We start from the raw sequence: 21,558 nt of genomic DNA on the forward strand, positions 1-21,558 counted from the left end.
TACTACAAGCAAGTGACACATGTATCTGAGCAAAATTTCACTCTAACTTGGACTTTTTAAAAAACTGAGTTAGAGTTGTATCAGTAGACATTAAAAAAAAAAAAAATAACTACTGAATAGAGTTTAAAAAAATAATGTTAAAATCCAAGAAAGTTTTAGAGACAATGACGTGCTAAGTGAGAATATAAGAATTGGAAAAGCAGTTAAGATTGATGAAGATAAAGAAACTTTAAGAATACCATTGTGAAGATTAATGAGCACTTTACCATTGTTCAGCATAATAAGTGAGATGAAAATGAAATCTACTTGTAAATAAAATATTAACAGTATCTACAACATAGCACATGAGTATTTTATTTTTAAAGTGATAGAAATCTTTATTTAGTTCTATTTAAATACTTGATTTCAACTTCCTGAATTCCCAAATCTCTTAATCAAAACAGTCCTATTAGGTTACAATGATTTTCTCTAGCTTACATACTTGCTTCATGGAAGGACTACATGTATTGTTAAGTCTCAAAAAAGAGTGCTAACTGATACATTTGTTTAAAAGTATCAACTTCTATAGTTGCTAAGATTAACAATATCAGTGTCTGAGGAGAATAAAATTTTTAGAACCTGACTGTAAGAACTCCTTATCTCCCTTATCTCCCATCACCCCAAACACAAATAGAAGAAGAAAAATAATGTCACTACTGGGTTCCTATCTATGAAGCAGATTTTATTTGTTATGGACCAAGATCAAGATAATTCTGTCCTTGGAAGAGTAGTTAAGAAGTGACTCATAATGATACCCCCAAAGAGAAAGCAAAAAATGGGGTATGACATTAGCTGGGAGTAAGATGAGAAACAGCTCAGGCCTTATCTAGGAAAGGTCCCTCTCTGTGTTTCTCTCTAAACTGTCTGATACCCGCACACCACAAACAAAGAGACAAAATATAAGGAAAAGACAGGGTCAACCACTGGTATTTTTTGAGAAATAAGGCTAGATAAATCAAATACAATTATTAAGATTATTTTTGAAAAAAATAATTTGAAAGAGATTTGGTAAGGAGCCTACCAAAGCTTCTCTTGTGTTTTTCTTTCAGTTATTCAGATATATCATAAAACCAAACAAAAAAATTTCATAAATACATTCATTTAAATTTTATCCTTCATGATCTGCAGAAGTTCAGATTTGAACCAGCCTGCAGGTTTTATTGGTATTAGATGCTCAGCCTATTACTTAATAGTCTAGACTAATAGGGGTGTATTTATATGTGTGTGTGTGTGTGCATGCGTGTGTGTGTGTGCATGCACGTGTGTGTGTATATGTGTGTGTGTGTGTGTGTAGCAGCAGCAGGTGGAGGGTGTTGGAGAGTGGGATGTCATTTTGTCATTCCTTTTCCTCTTCCCTCTTTTGCTTCTTCTTTCCTCACAATTCTCTGTACTAAGACAAAACCTGCTCTCCAGTCCTGATCTTGTTAGTTTCTTCACATTGAAGTAGGTAATAAAGACAACTCCCAAGAACTTTCCTTGGTCTTTTATATCTAAGGTCAACACTGACAAACATTCTGTGATTACTTATAGATCACACAGGAGCTATATAAATATCTCTTGGATGAGAGGCAAAAATCTATTTCAGGTATACAGATCTTAGTTATTTTACTCTACCTTTTCAACTTCTTCAGACTGTCTGGTTTCTGTTGTTTTATGCTTTTCCCTACCTGTCTTGTCCTGTCTTCTTTGCTGCCAAATGCCTGAATTTATGATCACCTTCTTCATTCTATCTGCCATATGTGTGATTCCTTGCTTCTTATCAGCCAGTCTAGACTCTGATTCACTATATACCATGATCCTCAATATTCATTTTTATCTTGACTCTAATTTATCTACCTAGTCCAGACATGTGACTGACTTCTAACTTTTTATCATAACTGGACGCAATTTCACCTTTGGCTTGCTGGTACTTGACTACCGCTTCCTACATAAACATATCTTCCAGACTAATCTGGATTAGTTTTCTCTTATACCCATTCTTTATCTATTTTGATGTAGTTGATACATCAAAAGTTTGAAAAAACTTTATTACACAATACTTGTGTTTGTTTGTATGCTTTGACCACTTATTTTTGGAGACTGGATTTTGATGTTTTCATACATAAAATACATATGCACCTCCTAATCTGGATTAGTTTTCTCTTATACCCATTCTTTATCTATTATCTCAAATGCATTGAAGATCCTCAAAAATATAACCCATGCATGACTCATTATCACCTAGAGTGCCAACTTTACAAAATTCATAATTTAAAAGCCTGTCCTTATTTTCCCTTTATTTTTTTTACTTCTCCCCCTTCTAGAGAGTTATTACATATAACAAATAATATTTTTAAAATTAAAAAAGAGAAGTAAATCAGGATTGGTTTGATACATCAAATGACTGATACATGAAATAGTTGATACATCAAAAGTATGAAAAAAGTTTATTACACAATACTTGTATTTGTTTGTATGCTTTGATCACTTATTTTTGGAAATTGGATTTTGATGTCTTCATACATAAAATGCATATACACCTACATGTAAATTGTTTGTATATATACATATATATGATGTCAAATGCTTACCAGGAAATTTTAATTTAGTGCATTTAACAATTTTTCCATTTAACATCTCTCTCTCTTAACAAGGGAACATTAATTTTATTGTGTAATATTTTTAATGTTATATAATCAAAATTTTCTAAAATTTTTAGTAGTGATTTCTTCCATTTGACTTTTGTTTTCATGCATCTTCTGGTATGCTTTTAGAAAGGAACAGTTCTGTCCCAATAGAAATCCCTTGTGACAGAGACTAAGGCTAGCAAAATGTAAATTTTCTCAAATTTGGAGGAATATGATACAGCTTTGAAGTCTAGACCCTAGAAAAATGATTGTCAAAAGGGAAAGAGTAAGAAAGTGAACAAAGGGGAAAGGAAGGTCAGCAAAGGGAAGGGAGGAAACATTTGTATAGTGCGTATTATATGTCAGGTACAATGTTTGAAACTCACAACAATCCTGCAAGGTAGATGGTATCATTATCCAATTTTACAATGAGAAATCATTAGAAATGTCATTAGAAATGATAGATATTTTGTGACATCTTTTGAATTTTTCTTAGGCTTACATGAGATCATATAGCTAGTAAGTATCTGACTATAGATTTGAACTCCTGTCTTCTTTGCCCAAGATTCAGAACTCTATCTACTATATCACCTAGCTATCTCAATAGGGAAATATAAGAGGAAAACACTGAAATTACCTAAGATCTCAATTTCAGCTAAACATGTTGAGGCCAAACTGATAAATCAACAGGGATGATATTAAGAATATAAGGGGAATAGCTTCCAGATAAAAAGGATCAAGAAATCAATGAATAAATATATCAAACAAAGAAAAATGGATTAATATCTGATGAGGCTGAAGACAATTTTTGAGGAGAATATGTAACCACAACAGAATGTTCATGAATGCTTTGAAAGAGAAAATGGGAAGAGGGTCTATATCACATCAAATCAGCAACTAAGACTTTTAGTCCTAACTCAGTAGAAGAGCAGATCAGTGGGACAGTTTCCTGAAAAGTGCAGGCAAAGCTACAATCTTCAAACACAAGGGGCACTTGTGCTCAAAGCCATGATTCAGAGCTTCACAGGAAGCCTGAGACAGCACTCTCTTTACCCCAGTAAAAGACCTCAACCATAATAGTCAAAGCAGAGGAAATATCAAAAGAATAGGAAAGAAAATAAGCAAGAAACAGAAAAGAACCTTGACCATAGAAAGGCACTATGGTGATAGGGCAGATCAAAACATCAAGTCAGACAAGGACAAAATATTCACTTGAATTGGAATCAAGCCCAAAAAGTCTTCTTGGAAGTGCTATAAAAGACTTTAAAAAGCAAATAAGAGAGGTAGAAGAAAAAAATGAGAAAGGAAATGAGCAGTATCTGTAAGAGAGTCAACAGCTTAGGAAAGGAAGGAAAAAATTCTCTGAAGAACACAATTCCTTAAAAAGTAGAATTAGCCAAATGGAAAGAGTTACAATAACTTAGAAAAGAAAATCACACCTTAAAAAACTAGAACAGGAAAGACTTCCAAGAATGGAGCCAAGATGGTCAAGTAAAGTCAGGAAGGTGCTTGGGCTCTCCCAATTTCCCTTGAAAACAGCATAAAACCAAGGCAGTGAATGGAATGAAACCACTCTCCAGATCAAGAGAGATGGGGAAAAAAATCAAGAAAGGTCAGTTTCACTGAGGAGAAAAGGGTGTTCACCTCAGCTCAGACAGACTCTGGGAAAGGGATGGAGTGATAAGGAAATTTTTTAGGGATTAGGATAGTTCTTCTTTGATTTTATCTCATTTGGTTTTTACACAGTGATTTTTAGAGTCAGAGTAGATCTTGGAGATTGCTGAAATTGTTTCTTTTTTGTAGATGATTCTCCTTTTGGAGTGGATTGAAAGATAAGGAAGGGAAAATGTCTAGTTCTCCACCACACTGGTAGCGTAATTCAGAAGCTTGTCATCATGACTATCCATTATTGACAGAGAGGTTAACCTCAGATGAAATTTTCCTCCAAGGCTTAGCTTTCACTAGAAATAATTTTGGTTTCTTAAAGACTTTCTGAGATCAAGGTAAGTTTTTCTAAGATCTATCAACTAGTAAAACTTCACATATAGTCCAACTGATGGAGTGTAAACCCATTGACAAATTACTAGCTTCACTAAATTGGATAGCATTCATCAACATATATTTCCATATATATTAACACATTTCTATCAAAGTAATTTCCAAAGATGACTTAATGAGTTACATAGTATTTGCATGCTGAGTTAGTATTTAGAACAGCCTCATCAAACACATACACATACCCTGAAGTGATAATAGATCTTTAAATTGTTGGATAAAGATCGTCAGAAATATTTTGTTTTAATGTAATTAGAATTAGAAGGTAGACTACTTAGAAGTAAAAAGCTAAGCTGATCTATTTGACATTGTCCTTAAGTGTGTCTTTCTGAATTTTCTTTGATGTAGTCTTTTCCCCATTTTCTCTGTTCTACCTTGCCATTTCATGATTGTGTAGTTCTCTAACCCATCCAAATTTTATTAAAATCATGAAACTGTGATTTCAACAGTGAAAATACTTGATGGTATATTTTTGTGGTTTGATCTTTTATGGGCATTGTTTATGTCTCTTCTGTGATATTAATGAAGGAACTAAATACAAATGAAATGATAAATGAACTCAATGTCTCCAAACATCTGTTTTGGTAACTACAAAAAGAAAACTGAAGGTGTGTTCCTTTACAGAAACATGACTAAGAATTGCAGTGCTGAAGCAATCTCTGGCCATGACTAATGTCCTGAAATGTACCTCCAAATCGACTCTATAATTCATGATGTGAAAATAATGCAAGAAGTTTTTTTTTTTTTTTTTTCAGAATGATTTCAGAAAGGCTGGAAAGACTTACATGAACTGATGCTGAGTGAAGTGAGTAAAACCAAGAGAGCACTGTACACAGCAAAAACAAGATTATGTCATGATCAACTCTGATGGACGTGGCTCCTTTCATCAGTGAGGTGATTTAGAACAATTACAATAGACTCTTGATGGAGAGAGTCTTATGCATCCAAAAAAAGGACTGTGGTGACTGAAGGTGGATCACAACATAGTTTTTCACCTTTTGTGTTGTTATTTGCTTGGTTATTTTTCCTTTCTCTTTTTTTTTTCCTTTTTGATCAGATTTTTCTTATGTGGCATGACAAATATGAAAATATGTAAAGAAGAATTACATATGCTTAACATATGTTGGATTACTTATTGTTTAGGGGAGGGGGAGAAAATAGGTAGGGAGAAAACTTTGGAACACAAGGTTTTACAAGGGTGAATGTAGAAAACTATCTTTACAGGTATTTTGAAAATAAAAGACTATTAATAAAAAAAGAAGGAATTCAGAACAATTCAGATAAATGGGATACAGAATGGATAATGGCATTGATTTGGGGATTAGCTGCTCAAAGTAGGAAGACATTTCAGATGTCACCTGGTCTAAACCACATAATTTAAGGCCTCATGCTTCCTTTCTGTACACTTGAGGCTTTTCTGAGGATTTTTCCTTAGATAGTATACAAGATAAAAGGAAACATTAGGCTTACTAATCATCCTTGCTTGTGTGAAATCCTGAAACAGCAAATGAGACAGACTGATTTGTACAGAAAGGTGCAAAAAAGAACTGCCAAGAGGGACTGAGAAGAAAAAGATAAGAATTTCTTCATGGAACAGATAAGAGAAGGAAAAATTATAGGCTCTTAAATGTTTTTTCTCACAGCTAACCAGGATTTTAGATCACCCAATTCCCCACTCTTCCATCAGGATGTGGGCTCGCTCCTTTTTTGTGTTTCTATTGTGTTGGAGTACAAGTATGGATTTTGTGCTCCCTTTTTCTCTCTTTAATTGGCAAAAGGTTGGTTGTCCTTTCCCCAACTAGTTATGGTCATTTCCATTAATGCCTAAAAGACCAAAGTGTCAGGAAAAGATGCTGAATTTGAGGAAGAAAATACCTGAATCAGAATCAGTGTTGGAATAACACAGACCTATAGTGCTTCTAGATTGCAAATCCTAAAGTAATGAGTCTAAAGGTGATACTTTGGACCAGTACAGTTATACCTTTATAAATGAAGTGACTTACGAAACTATATTTGAGGGGCAGCTAGGTGGGGCAGTAGATAGAGTACCAGCCCTGAAATCAGGAGGACTGAGTTCAAATCTGGTCTCAGACACTTAAGACTTCCTAGCTGTGTAACCCTGGGAAAAATCACTTAACCCCAATTGCCTCAGAAAAAAAGAAAAGAAAAGAAAAAGAAAGAAAAAAGAAAAAAGTATATTTAGTTCTGTTATTTGTAATAATTAAGAAACATTAATTCCATTTTTGAAAACAATTAGAAGAAAACACATTTTGTGGTTTATCAAAATGTAACCATCATGTTCAAATTTATTGTTTACTAAGACTGCATATCTATTTAGAAGACATCAATTCTTTAGAGATATTTAGCTCTGGTTTTTATTTATCCATAGCATGAAAAAGTTCCTTTCATGGTATTTATTCCATTATCAAGAGAAAAAGATCAAGGAAGGAGAATTGCAACACTCATCCTGTGAAATTATTTACAATGGTTGCATTTACAAGTTAGGATCATTAGAGGCAAATAAAAGTCTTTATTTAAGTGTAGGATTTTCATTAGCAATCTGGAGAAGTGAGGACTAAAATAAGGCTCTTAGAGATGTCAACAAAATTCTCATTTGATAATCATCAGTTAGTGCCCCCAGAGAAACGTTTTGTTTAGTTACTATTGGTATTCAACAGAAGAACATATTGCAGTGGAAATCTTTTTTGGATAGATTAAGATACCCTGAAGCTATTTGCTACTGTTAAAAAACAAATTTATCACTTACCTTTAAAAATGCCTGTAGTCAAAAGAGGCATTGGTGACTAAAAGAAAAAAAGAAAGAAAAATCATGTGAATTAAAGCACTGTTAAAATGACTGGTAACAGCAGTTCAAAAAATTGGAATAAAATCATGCATAGAGTTAAGCATTAATAGAATTGTCCATGTAAAATATTCTCTCAAATTCCCCAATATGGGATATTACAAATTAATTGGATTGTTGTAGATCTACAAAAGAAGGGAAAAATCTTTCATGGATTTGTATAAGCATGAGATAATTTATTTGCAGTGAAAGTTTAGAAAAAGTTGGGGAAGAGATGATATAGGGCTTCCCATTAATAAAACATAACATACATCTACTTATTTTAGTGAGTTTTATGAATCTATAGATAAATAGGTAGATGAAGAGAGAGACAGAGACAGAGGAACATACACTCATACAGAGACAGAGATAAAGACAGAGACAGGGAAATGGCATAGAACTAAATAAAACATGGTTCCTTTCCTTAGGAAATTTGCTACTCCATGGCTCTCCATAGCTTGGCAGGGTATGAAGTTATAACCAGCAATTTTAAAATCAAATCTAGAATTAAGTAACATCATTTTTTGTCAAATTTTTCTGTTATGAATCTGCTAATAGAAAATATATATTTTCTCCTAATACCTATACTTACATCTATAAAACCAGTCACCCACAATACTTGAAGAACTATAACAACACTGCTCTAGAGTTCCATGAATTTGTAAAGGACAGACCAGAAGTGTAAAAAGTCAGCTCAGAACTTGTGGATTAAGGAAGACAATTTATTGCAATTTAGATCCCTGATAAAAATTCAACACACATAGAATTCTACTACATGTGAAGCATTTTTTCTAGAAAGAGTAGAGAAGACAAACAAGATGAATAAGACAAGGTTCATGCCCTTAATGGAGTTTATAATTTCATATTAGAAATATTTTAACAGGAAGCAGTAGCAGAAATTGAACTAACATGTAATAAATACACAGGATGGAACAATACTTCCAAATAGTAGAAGAAAGTACAGGAAAAGTTGCCCGAAGGAAGTGTTATTTGAAATATTCTTTGAGGAATAGATGGGAGTTGACAGACAACTCAGCGGAGAGGATTTGGCATTTGTGGTGGTGGGAACACGTTAAATGTATGTTTGCAAGAAAAACAAAGTATTTAGGGGAGATCAAGTAATCCATTTTTTTAATTTCAATTTTTCTTACAAAAATATGTAGTTGTACTAAATATGCATAGTCAAGCAAAATCAATTCCTATATTATCCATGTTTAGAATGTGTTATTCTGCATTTGAATTAGTTCATGATTCTGGGCAAGTCACTTAAAAGTTTTGTGCCTCATTTTCCCCAACTATAAAAAATAGAGATAATAATTGTATCTGTCTCCCAAGAGTTGTCATAAAGATCAAATGAGATAAAATATAAAAAGCTTGGCTAACCTGAAAATATTATGTAAATTCTAGATGTTATTATTACTATTCTTATTATATATAATATATATATATATATATATATTATTAAGGGCATGATTCCATCCATTTTTCCTAATTCATTTGCCTTTGGAGCCATTTTGACTATAAGAAATTTGTAAGAAATGTCAAAAGCTGAAGTACATATTGGACAAGTAACCTTCTGACAAATAACACAAGATCATACTCAAACAGTGAGTATGATCCATTAACATATTTTTGTAAGAAAATTTCCTCTTTCTTCTATCCCAGTTGAACCCCATTTGAGGCTACATATGATTTACCTCTTAAATCAGTGTCATACTAGTTGGAAAAAACTAATATATTAGGGTAAAAGGGGTGAAAGTAGGTAGAAGAGATGTAAATCAATTAAAGTAATTTCTTGTAGAGCTTTAAAAAACCAACTATTCTTTTTTTAGCTTTTAAAATTGATCCAATCATAACCTTGTATATTTAGACAATTTCAGGTTTTCCTTGGAGCCTCCACTCCAGGTCAGTGCATATCCCATCTCCTTCCATTCTAAGCAGTTCTCATCCACTTTTGTTGTTGTTAAGAGCTCTATAGAACACATGTGTACTAAAGGATTTCCTCAGGATCCTCTTAATGTTTTGAGAGTACAACTGTTCAACTCTGACAATATCTATTTGCTGTCTCTCATTTTCACTACACTTCTGCTCCAATTATATTTCCAGTACTAAAAATTTTTGACATGTAAAAATATAGCAAAGCAATCTGGGAAATACTCTGTGCCTCAATGAAATCTTTAAGTGACTATGGGTACAGAAAACAGGGTAAGGGATTTTAAAGTACACTGATGGTTAAATCTCTTACTAGGGAATGCTGGCCACAACAGTAAATAAATCAATTAATAAGCATTGGAGAAGCACCTAGAGATCAAAGAGCCCAGCGTTATTCTAGGCTTCATGGTACACTCATGACATTTAAAAAGAATGGTTCTTGTAATCAACAAGTGTGTAGTTTTATTAGAGAAATAAAACTATGATATGAAGGAAATCTAATATAAGACAAGCTTGATAAAGGAAATTGAAATAAGTCACTTTGAGTAGAATATTTGTTCAGTCTTCAGTGATGTCTTTGTGATCCTATTTTGCGTTTTCTTGGCAAAGATATTAAGGGCACCTAGGTAGCATAGTAAATAGATTGCGAGGCCTAGAGTGAAGAAGTCCTGAGTTCAACTTTGAAAAAAAAAATCCAAAAAACTAAATAACAAAGATATTGGACCAGAGTCACATGGCCAGCAAGTATCTGTGGCCAAATTTGAATTTAAGAGGATCACTCTTCCTAACTGTAGTCCTAACATTGTATCCATTGTGCCACCTAGCTGCCCTGAATGGGAGATGTTGTAAAGTCATTTTTCAGTTGTAAGCATCTTTTCATGAGCCCATTTGAAGTTTTCTTGGAAAAGACCCCTGCAATGTTCTAACTAGCTCTCTGGAGGTCCTCCAAATGGGCCTTAATTTCTGCAGAACAATCACCACAAGAACAGTCAGGAACAAAGTGCAAAGTCTTTATTATCTCCTTCACACTCTGTCTCCTTTGCATGGGCTGGGCTAGTTTTCTGGAGGGCCTTGGGAATGGGTCTTGGTTTCAGTGGAGGAATGCAGGAGGCAGGAGAGCCACCAGGATGGTGGTCAAGTCTTCTCTTTCTCTGGCTGCGTTTGTCCCAAGTTTATATACTCTATTACAATTACATCATTACAGCATACTGAGTACAAATCAATCATTATACTACTAGGGAACCATTATTTGTTGTAAGATTAAATCAATCATACTGAACTAGAGAACTCACATGCTAAACTAGATGACCATTGTCTTATCAGTTCCACTGAGTTAACACCTTACTCCAGAGTTCTAGCCCATTACAGATATTGAAGTGTTTGTCATTTCCTTCTCCAGCTCATTGTACACATGAGGAATTGAAGCAAACAAAGTTGTGACACTTCCAGGATCACATAGCGAGTAAATGTCTAAGGCCAGATTTGAAATCACCATGATGAGTTTTCCTGACTCCAGTCCCAGTGCTCTACCCACTGTACAATTTGACAGCACCTTGTGAAAGGTATTAGTATATAAAACATTTTTAAGGAAGAATTGACATGACTTAATGACTAAGAAGGTATGAGGAAGATAAATAGGAAGGAGAAATCCTTTAAATTTATTTGGTTTAGATTACTGATGAAATGATGTCACTTATTATTGGATATAATTAAAGGAAGGCTTATTGTTGTTGTTGTGTTGCTGAGACAGTTGGGATTTAAGTGACTTGCCCAGGGTCACACAGCTAGGAAGTGTTAAGTGTCTGAGGTGAGATGTGAACTCAGATCCTCCTGACTTTAGGACTGATGCTCCATCCACTGCACCAACTAGCTGCCACCTCTTTTTTTTTTTTTTTTTTATAAGAGATTAAAGCAACAACGATTTGTTAAGCACCAACTATCACCTCTTAATTGGTGTCCTATCCTTAATTCTCTCTTCTCTGTAATCTATATGGTATAGAACATTGAAGTACTATTTTTTAAAGCATTTGAACATGTGAAAAAATGTTAGTAGAATTAATTGTATATACCAATTTCCTGAAAGATCAAGCTCTCTAAATCATGAATGGATAAATGAGGGGTGGGGGGAGCTGTATTTAAAGGCTTGCTATTCACCAGGTACTGCCTATACTTTACAGATATTTGTAACTTTTATAACTTGTTCAGAAAATGTTTCATATGTCAAAGTCAATTCTCCAGACCCAGGGAGATGCTACAGGCTAAAAATGTTGCTATGATGAAAATTTAAGCATTGTATAAAGCATTGATTAACAAAGACTTATGTTCCTAGCTTCACAAAAAAAAAAAATACTATTTTATTCATTTTCTTCCTCTTTGCTTATGGTCCATATTATGCATTTACCTTCATCTGTTGTTACATTATAAGTCCATACCAATAACCTCACTGTTGAAAAATTTCAGTTCCAAATTTCTGACTTGGCAATTATTGTGTTTCTTTGTGTGTATGTGTCTGAATTAGAAGATTTTTCATTTGTATGGATTTTTATTTTCATGTTCTCTGCATTTACTCAGAGCAGGGCTTGAAAGTTAAAATATTTAGCTACAGGTAGTCTATTTGGAGGTAAGGTACATCTAGAATTACCATCAATTTTAGAAAAAAAAATCTGAAATATGTGAAATTATGGGTAGAAGAGCAGGTAGAATGATTATTAGAAAAATTGAAGTATTGTGCTTTGAAAGGAAGGCAAATACTGAACAACAAAGACAGTTGCAACTACATAATTAAAGCCTTTCATGAAAGAGAATTTCCCCCTCTTACCAATAGTTTGAAGCTGTCTTTAGCATAAGAGATAGGGTTGCAATTAGAATGATATACAGTACAAGTAGCAAATTACATTTATTAGGAAAGAATCACATGAAAGTATTTTTTTGTGTTGTTAAAGAATGAAAATTACATGAACTGTCTCTGATAGAACATAATATAACATTCTTGTTATGATGATCTATTTTCTTTTTAAATAGCCCTAGCAGAAAAGCTGTGTAAGAAGTGACTTATCTATAGCAATTCCATTAGGCACTGCCAGTTAGCATCTTAAGGGATTTATGGGAACTTAAAAACAACTGACATGACTTTTATAAAAATTGCAGCTGAATATGTCTAAAGAAAAAGAAAATAAATTATTTAAATATAGGGACAAGGTATCAGGCAAAACATCTCATTAATTTTATTTCTATAACTATCATAAATCTTGTGGTTTTGCTAGTCACAAGTTAAATTCTACCAACAAAGAAAAAAAGTCTTTGTTAACATCCTATTAAAAACATGAAGGAGAAAATACATTATTGGGAAGTAAGAAAAAACAAAAAAACAACAAAAAAAACATTTTCTCAGCTGCATTAACTCTTTGTGCCTATGTAGATAGCATTTAGAGTAACACAAAAAGACATATCTAAAATTATATGTGCATACAATAAATTTAAGTTTACAGGTCATATAAGTTGGTGTTTCTGCATAACTTGGATATGAATGACCTCAAATCCTCAAAGGTTCTACCAGAAGAGAAAAAAAAAAATAATCTGGCAGATTCAACCAAGCCAGAAATGTTTCAAGCATGGGTTTAGTGGATACATGTTGCCTTTAGAATAGCCCACCTAAATTTGGAGAAGCTAATCTGTAATGTGGCTACAGAGTGATGATTTTTTTAATATCTCAGAAGTTCTGGAATATTATATGCTGTATCCTAGAGGGTTAGCAATCTGCATTGGTGGAGGGTGTCCACATACCATTGCAGATATTTGCAATATTAAAGTATACATTTTCTCCTAGCAACTATGTATACATTATTCCTTTTTATCTCTTTTTCCCAATGAATTTATAATCCCAATCTTTTCCCATTGTCCTTAATTACTGATCACTACATTTGAATAATTCAAAGGGGGAGTATTAATCAGACATTTACTATCTCCACATCACTGAACTAAAGACTGGGGATTAAATTTTTAAAAAAAGCAAGATAATTCCTACTTTCAAAGAGCCTTCCATTATCAGCTGATATGTTCTTAAGAAATATAAATTAATTTTATTATTAAACATAGCAAAATGTAACTATATTGATAACCATGTAACATACACAGAATGAACTCCAAAACAAACAGGTTATTCATGACTCCAGGAAAAACCATGGGAAAATGAAGAGACAAGATACCAGAAGATGTCTCTGATAATGGGTAAGAGGAAAATAGAGAAAAATGAGAAATTGCCACAATACCTCCAGAAGATATTCAACAGAGTTCATTAATTACTGTTTATAGTATGATATTGGCATTAATTTGTTTCTACACAAGGGAAACTGAGAAATAAAGTAAGAAGCAACATATATCATGAGAAAAAAATAATGAAATCCCAAATCAAGACTAGATGTCCAGGAATGGAGTGAACTTCTAGGGTTAAGAAGTTTTAAAGTCATATAAATATCTGGAGAGTTGAGATTAGAGCCTGGGGATCATCTGAAATAGAATTTGAACCCAAATATTCTGGATGTAGAACTACTTCTGTTGCACCATACATACCACCTTCTGTTTAAGTTGGGATTGGAATAGATGGCCTCTAAGATCACTGCTTTATCTGAGATAATGTAATAAAACAATGTGGATTCTTCCTCTGTTAATATTATAATAATTTTCATTTTTATTTTCCATAATTCAGACTCTAAATAATGATCAATGGGACTCTGGTTATTAGAATTCAAGCAGAAGGTGAAAGAAGTTGAAATAAAATTGGTAAGAAGAAAATTCTCAGGTTTGTTTAGATGTATCAGTCAGTTGGGCAGCAAGACTTTAGAAAGTGACAAGTGCTAGAATGGCTTAAATCAGTGTAGGAGTTCAGGTTAGAGAATGAATTTAAATGAAATACATGTAGTCCATCTAGTGATTAACAAAAAGAAGTTTACTAAGTCATTGCTAAAAAAAGGGATGTAGCATTGATACAGCTCAGCATAGTTGTCTTACCTCCTGTTGCCTATAATAATTCATCTGGAAGAAGACCGATAGGAGGTTTTTCCCCATGTCATAGGTTTGTGTGTGTGTGTGTGTTTGTTTGTTGTTACGGTTTGGTTTTTGTTTACTTGTTTTGCACTTTGATCCTAAGAAGTAATTTCAATAACATCATTTACATTTAAACTAGTTTGGCATTCATGGCATTGGGCATATAGGATTATTGATCCTACTGCAGAAAGATTTCTCATGTCACAAAATTGTTTAAGATGACAGAGAACATTGAGATTGTCAGCATCAGATTGACAAAATTGTAGGACCCTGAAACTTATTATATACGTCCACCCAACTAAAGGCAAATTGAGGGTGGAGGGAAATTTTATAATTCTTCATTATCCTGGGGTAATAGAGAAAGCTGATCCAAATAAAACACTGATGTCGATCCTATTATTCTTCTCAAATGTTGGTCTCCGATCTTACCATTTTTTCTTGCTGTTAACCTTCTGGCAGCCCTACTGCTTTCTCCCTTATATTGGCTCAGCATCATATCAACCATTGATCAATACTCTAACCAAGTGAATGAGCTAACCACAAATGATGAACATGAATAAGATATGTAGATACACTTGGATATTATAGACTTACATAGTATTGAAAATAACTTACATGTCAGCAAGGTCAACCTTTAGCCATGAATCTTGTATATAACATATCTAACAATTGACTAGACTCCACATCTCTGTCTATGCTACAAAACCTTTATATTATTACAATATTTTCCAAGATTACATATGAAACAACTGGGCAAAAATAATTCAGGTAAAGAATACACTTAAATTTTTCTGAAGAGATACTGAATTGTCCAATTTTGGCCAATGTTACAATTTATCCAATTTTATCCAATGTTACAATTTATCCAATATTGCAATAGTATCATTAGCATTATACTTTACCAAAAAAAAAAAAGGTATGGAATGAGTTTTTGCTAATTATTTCTTATATAGGTTGATACTCTTCCTTGCAATCTGTAATTATATTTCTCATTGTTTTACACTAAGAATGAAATCTCCATACAGATTTTGATTTTCATTTTTGTGGCACCTCTTTCGTTAGAACAGAGATATTAACTCAATACTAATGAAAACAAAATGTTTTACATTCAGAATCGTCTGAATGACTGCTTTTTATCTTGCATTTGGTTTGTGATATTTATATTCCTCCCATCATAACATGAGAATTTTGCTGAGGCGCAAGCAATTAGACATTCAGATTTATTCTTGTTGCCAATATTTAGGGACTTAGCATTACTGAAGTTTTAAACCAATTTGGCAATTTTTAAAAGATAAGTAATTGTTAAGAACACAAAGAAAATATTTCATCTCAAAGTTAGTGGATGATTTCTACAATGGGGATTGGTGGCCTCTTTTCTTTAAAAGATGTATAACTATTTAAAATAAAATCAAGCACTTTGAAAAATGTTGTGTATATGTATATATAAGTATATGTGTATATATGTATGTGTGTGTGTGTGTGTGTGTGTATATATATATACATATATAAAATTCCAAACCCTGAATTTGCTACATCTCTGTCATAGAAAGGATATTTCAGCAACCAATAAATCAATAATTTTTTATTAAGTACCAACCATGTGTCAGGCATTGTGCTTCATTTTGGGGATGCAAATAAAAGTCCCTTCCCTCAAGGAGCTTAAAATGTAGTGGATTCATCATTGATCTCAGAACATGTATGGTAATTGTATTGATTATATTTCTTACAGCTTTCAAAATTGTTTATGTATATGGCATTGTTGTCACTTTATAGATTGATTTCCTGCTTCATCAGTTTATGAGTACTAGTTAAGATTATGTTTTTAAATAAAGTGATAGTATAAGTTATTCTATTTGCCTCACTGCAGAAATTCATCTGTCTTTCCATGTCTTTTTAAAATAATCTATTTCCTTATTTTTATAGAACAATAGTAGTCTATCACATTCTTATAGCACAATTTGTTTATCCTTTCCCTAATTTTTAACATTATTTTAGTTTTTAGTTTTTTGCCAGCATGAGAAGACTTTCTATAAATATTTGTATACATATAGTACTGATCCTCTTTCTTGATTTGTTTTGAGCATAGTTCTAGTAGTGGTATAGGTGGATTGATAACTTGCATCACTTAATAAGTTTGTATATAATTTGCAGAACAGTTGATTGAACTCATTCATGGGTCCTACCAACAATGTTCTTGTTTTCTGAAAGACATCCAGTGATTATCATTCTTCTTTTTTTCTCATATTTTCTCCTCTTTTACTAATTTTGTTGACAAGTTTAAAAATGCATGACAATTAGTACTGCATTTGAACAAATTCAGAAGTGATTGAATCAGTTCATTCAAAGGGTAGCAACTGGTTAAATATCAATTTTAAAAGAAGTTTGCACTAGTCAAATGACCCATAGTGTTGAACTTGGTCCTGTGGTATTTAATAGATCGAGCAATGATTCCAATGAAGGTACAGATTGGATGGTTATAAGAAAAAAAATAACAGAAAACTAGGAAGAATTGATAATGTGGGAGCCAAATAAGTAAGGATATCTAAAGTTCTCATCAGTTAGGTTAAGGTTAAATTGAGTTAAAATTTAATAAAGAAAAATGTAAAAACGATTTTGAGTTTAGGATTCAACTTCACAAGTATTACATGGATCAAGCATGGCTTAATAGCAATTAATTTGCAAAAGACCTGTAGGTTTTAGTACACAAATTACAATTGTAATATGGCAATCAGAAACAATGAGGAAGATATGCCATATGACCTCTAAGGTACCTGCCAAAATTAAGTCTCTGATTTATTATTATTCATTGATATGTTAGTGAATTGTGAATTTAGACTATATCAAGATGGACAGAGCAGTCTCTATTAGGAGCTGATGAACATGTTGCATTTTGTCCAAGTCCCACCACAGTTGGGATATTGTGATCAGTTCTGGCTACTAAATTTTAAAGAGTCCATTGGCAAATTGAAGAGTATCCAGAAGCTAATGACAGGGATGCGTAAACAACTTGAGTTCATGAAATGAAAACATCTGTAGAAGAAAGTTTAGTCTAAAGAAAAGAATCAATAAACCACTATTTATTAGGCAATTACAGTGTGCAAACACTGTGCTAGACAGTGAGTAAACAAAGACAGAGAATGAAACAATCCCCTCTTGCAAGGACTGTATATCATAATAAGAGAGACAAGTATATCTATATCTCTATAAGATATTTATATGCATATATAGATATCATATTTAGAAATTAATATATGTATATAAGAATGTCGAATGTTGGAGAAATGTTTAGTTGGAAGAGCACTGAATTTATTTATATATATATATGTATATATTCTCAACCATCCTAGAATAATATCATTAGTTAAAGTAGCAAACAATTGGATGACACTTAAAGGCCTATAAAACACTTTAAATGTTATCTCCTTTTTCCCCTCAAAACAACTTGAGAGATAGGTGCTATTCTTACTGCCATTTTATACATTTGAAAACTGAGGCAAACAACAATTAAATGGCTTACTGAAGATCACATAGCTAATAAATATATGAAGGCAGATTTGAACTTCAGTTTCCCTGAATCCAGGGTCAGCGCTCTATCCACTTTAGAGTCTAGCTGTTATTTTACCACAAAGTAGAATGTGTGCTTTTGTGTCTCTTAACATTTGATAAGATTTCAAAAGAATTATGTCTGCTTTCCCCCTCACACCCTTGTAAGTTGTCAGTGTGAGCCACAAAACAGGGAGGAAAGGAAAAAATCAGACACTTTTCCCCCTTTCCTGTCACAATCTTTATATTTTTAATGTATACACAAATATTTTTAGGCCATATGTATTTTCCCTTCCTCTTTTTTCACTCTTATTCATAGTACAATCACTAGTTTCAAGGACACTTTGCCTCTCTCCCTATAACACATATAGAAAATGAGATCATGACATGGTCATTTCATTCTAAACTTGACCTTTCTTCTAACCAGATCTAAACTTTACTAAGATTGCAGTAATTAATTTGGAACTTCTTTTTGCTATGACATTTCTAGGTTTTCAATGAAGTTAGATCCTACCAGTTGAATGACATTGAGTTTATAAGCTTAGAGGATTTGCCATTCCTATTTAAAGACACAAATTCTGAATTACATTCTAGTCATTATTCTGCAAACCATTGTTTATCAGAGGTATAGAGGTGTTACCATACAGTTGTTTTAATTTGCATTTCTCTAATCAATAGTGATTTAGAGCATTTTTCTTTCATGTTGTTTATATATATAATATATAGATATAGATGAATTTACTCATGCATTCCATACTCTATGATCATTTTTATATTTTTGCATTAGATGATCTCTATGCTTGCAATGTACTCTCTTTCCATTTGTTAATAAAATCTCTCTCTTCCTTCCATTCCCAATCACTATACTCTGAGACTTTCCCATTTCACCAATTAATACCTGTCCTCCATTCTGAAATGTATGTGTGATATGTATATGTGTATGTATATGTGCACACATATACATAGATGACACATAGCTGTAGCTATATGCATTGTGCACATATGCATGTGAATACATGTAAATGTGTATATATACATATAAACTCTCACAATTATGTCTATGTTGTATCTCCCAGGAAATTGTAATTTCCTTGAGGGGAGAAATTACTTAATATTCCCATTTTCTAGCAAAATTCTTGGTATATAGCAGTCAATTAATAAATAATTATTCAAATGAATTGAATTAAATAAGCAAACAAAAGGATTTCAGATAGCTGAAATAATGTAAGGGAGGAAAATTACTACAAAATTAGCATTTATTTTGTTCCAGCATCACTTCTCTGTTTCTATTTAGGAATTTCCTTTGAAACCAAATTTTCTATTTACTGTTAATCAGAGCAAATAGATGAGCCTCTCAAAACTGTCTGTGCCCTGCTTTTTGAATTAGTTTTCAATCTCATAATGAGTTTTTTTCATTGCAAAGAGTTATGAATGCTTCTTTTGCTCCAAGGACAATTCAAAGTCCACTGTTATTTGAAATCCAAGGGAGCAACTCTATGAATGATCTGATTGAATTTAGAATTTTCTAAAATTACAGTAAGTGTGTGGCACTCATAGATTATGACCCTCCTCAAATACTTTTGGTCTTTATGGGAGTGCTTCTTATTCTCAAAATCACACTCTGCCACAGTGTCAAATAAATATATTTTCATTCAAAATTTTGAAACTTCCATTTTAGACTGGCAACCTCTGGGTCTAAAAATGAAATTAAAATAATTTAAAGTGAATGAGTAACACAACTAGAGATTCTGTAAGTAATCATAGGCTGGTAGGAGGTAGAGATTAGTACAATTAGGAATCAGATTAGTGTACATTTGGGAAGGAACTAGATTTAAAAAAGAAATGTCATCTCTTTCTATGCTTTGATATTTGCAAAGTAATGTTAGACTAAGAGAGTAGAATCAATGTTTATACTAAAATCAAGATCACCACCATCATTTTCTTGGCTTAGTAATTAAGTTTTATAGTTTGGCAACTTTTAGGTTTAATTTTTCCTTATATAAAGAAAAATTTGAAAATCTTTTTTTTAGATTGAATGAAGATAGGCTGGCCTAAAATTTATTTTCAGTAATTGGGGAAAAAGAAGCACATTAGTATTAGTATTTATTAATATATATATATATATAAACATGTTTGTTTTTTTAGACACTCTATTTATTTAGTTTAATTACATATTGAAACTATGTAGAAAGTTAATATAATTTCCCTCTTATTCAATGGAAACCAAAGAAACTGAAATGTTCTCCAATTCAAGGGGAGGACTAATATGTTTCTTTAACTTCTGATTCTCAAGTCATCTAGGACAGAGATTTTAAATACACAGCCCACAGACTGCAGTGAGGCTCACAGCATTCCTAAATTTGAGGAGAATCAGATTAAAATGTAATTGGGATATATTTAACAAAATAAATAAAAAATACATTAGAAAAGAAAATTAATTGATGATCTCAGTCAATAAGCAACCCACTGGGATCCTTATATATAGTTAAGTGACCCTATTTCTACTAGAGTTTGACACTTCTGAATTAGGATACAATACAAGAGTTAGAATAACATTCTCATTCACCATATTACCAGATGAGAACAACAAAAATTATAAATCCTTTGAAAATCAGTTATAACCAAATTCAACTATCCAGTGTTTCTCTGAGTATTGTTGTACAAATGTGTTGGGGTATGTATGGAATTCTGTGCCTATTAATAAAGCCAGTCTTCAAATGTCATGTTGCTATTCACAGTAGAACAAAGATAACAGAAATGGACACCTCAGTAAAAAGCAATCACTGATCATTTTAATTTTAATTAATTTAAACTTTTTCTATCCTAAGCCAAAAACATATAGATTGAAAAAAACATCCTAAGTCACAAATTTAGGTATGTTATTTATGCAATGCAAAAGATCCACGTGTCCATGTACTTTAAATACCCACTGGATAGATTCCTTCATGTTAAATCGACATTGTTATAAGTAGTGGTCTAAGAGTCTTTTATCAGAATTTCATAACTTCATCTCATTGTTGAAGAATCATCTCATTGTTGAAGAGAGTCATGTCTATCAGAATTAATCATCATATAATCTTGTTGCTGTGTACAATGATCTAGTTCTGCTCATTTCACTTAGCATCAGTTCATATAAGTCGCTCTGAAATCATCCTGTTGGGTCATTTCTTACAGAACAATAATATTCCATAACATTCATATGCCCTAATTTATTCAGCCATTCTCCAGTTGATGGGCATCCACTCAGTTTCCACTTTCTTGCTACTACAAAAATAGTTTCCACAAACATTTTGAGCTTACATTTTCAATAGGGAGGTTATATAATCCAATTTTTTTTTTTTTTTTTTTTTTTTTTTTAGAAAATTGTCCCAAAGTAATCCCAAGCTCACACAGATAGTAAATGTAAGAACCTGGAATCAAATCCTTTTTGTTTGACTCCAAATGTAAGGTTCTTTCCAGTACACCACATAAATTTGATTACAATTAGAAAAGACTGAC

The 21,558-nt window shown here is 32.6% G+C and overlaps 1 long non-coding RNA gene across 3 annotated transcripts in view; it reads right to left on the reverse strand.

Annotated features, from left to right (window-relative positions):
• Window positions 1-21,558, reverse strand: part of LOC116419778 — a 212,345-nt gene that overhangs the window by 54,641 nt on the left and 136,146 nt on the right. For all 3 annotated transcript variants that reach the window (XR_004230079.1, XR_004230078.1, XR_004230080.1), the window contains exon 4: window positions 7,468-7,504. This is a non-coding gene — a long non-coding RNA (uncharacterized LOC116419778). The remainder of the gene's footprint in view (window positions 1-7,467; window positions 7,505-21,558) is intronic.

Source organism: Sarcophilus harrisii, chromosome 6, assembly GCF_902635505.1.
Source record: "Sarcophilus harrisii chromosome 6, mSarHar1.11, whole genome shotgun sequence".
Taxonomy (NCBI): Eukaryota; Metazoa; Chordata; class Mammalia; order Dasyuromorphia; family Dasyuridae; genus Sarcophilus; species Sarcophilus harrisii.